The 452-nt window shown below is 52.0% G+C and overlaps 1 long non-coding RNA gene across 1 annotated transcript; it reads right to left on the bottom strand.

Moving 5' to 3' along the window:
- LOC121940118 lies at nt 1–410 on the bottom strand. Its single transcript, XR_006105575.1, has 3 exons — nt 302–410; nt 132–224; nt 1–30 (listed from the first exon to the last, which is right to left on the bottom strand). It is a non-coding gene; the product is annotated as an uncharacterized LOC121940118 (long non-coding RNA).
- Nucleotides 411–452: the final 42 nt, after the last annotated feature.

Genomic DNA, 452 nt, shown 5'->3' with positions numbered 1-452 from the left:
GTGGGGGGAACTGAGCCGGCAGCAGCTCACCTGGAAAGGAAGACCCCACCAAAATAAGACTCTACACGCAGCCTCTTTACTTCTTTACTTTATGTATGTGTGTGTGTGTGTGTGTGTGTGTGTGTGTGTACCTGAGCCAATGACCACCTGGACCACAGACGAGTCCTGATTGGACGCCTGAGGACAGTTGAGAGACTCCAGCAGCTTCAGACCCTGAACGTACTCTGATCAACACAGAGGGACAGGAAGTCAGCGGCAGAACTTCCTGTGCCAGGTGTGCGTCAGGTGAGCGTGAGCGTACCTTTATCAGTGGCCGTGTTCTTCTTCAGGACACTCTTCAGGTGATCCAGGTACTCAAAGACCCCCTGAAACACCTGGTCCACATCCTCCTCGCTCCAGAAGGCCTTGGCCCGCTCTGAACAACACACGTCATTATTACTTTTGTTATTATT

This window comes from Plectropomus leopardus, unplaced genomic scaffold (genome assembly GCF_008729295.1).
Source record: "Plectropomus leopardus isolate mb unplaced genomic scaffold, YSFRI_Pleo_2.0 unplaced_scaffold75238, whole genome shotgun sequence".
In the NCBI taxonomy this organism is placed as follows: domain Eukaryota; kingdom Metazoa; phylum Chordata; class Actinopteri; order Perciformes; family Serranidae; genus Plectropomus; species Plectropomus leopardus.
Note: the sequence above shows the minus strand (reverse complement) of the source record. Positions and strands in the feature narration are given on the sequence as shown.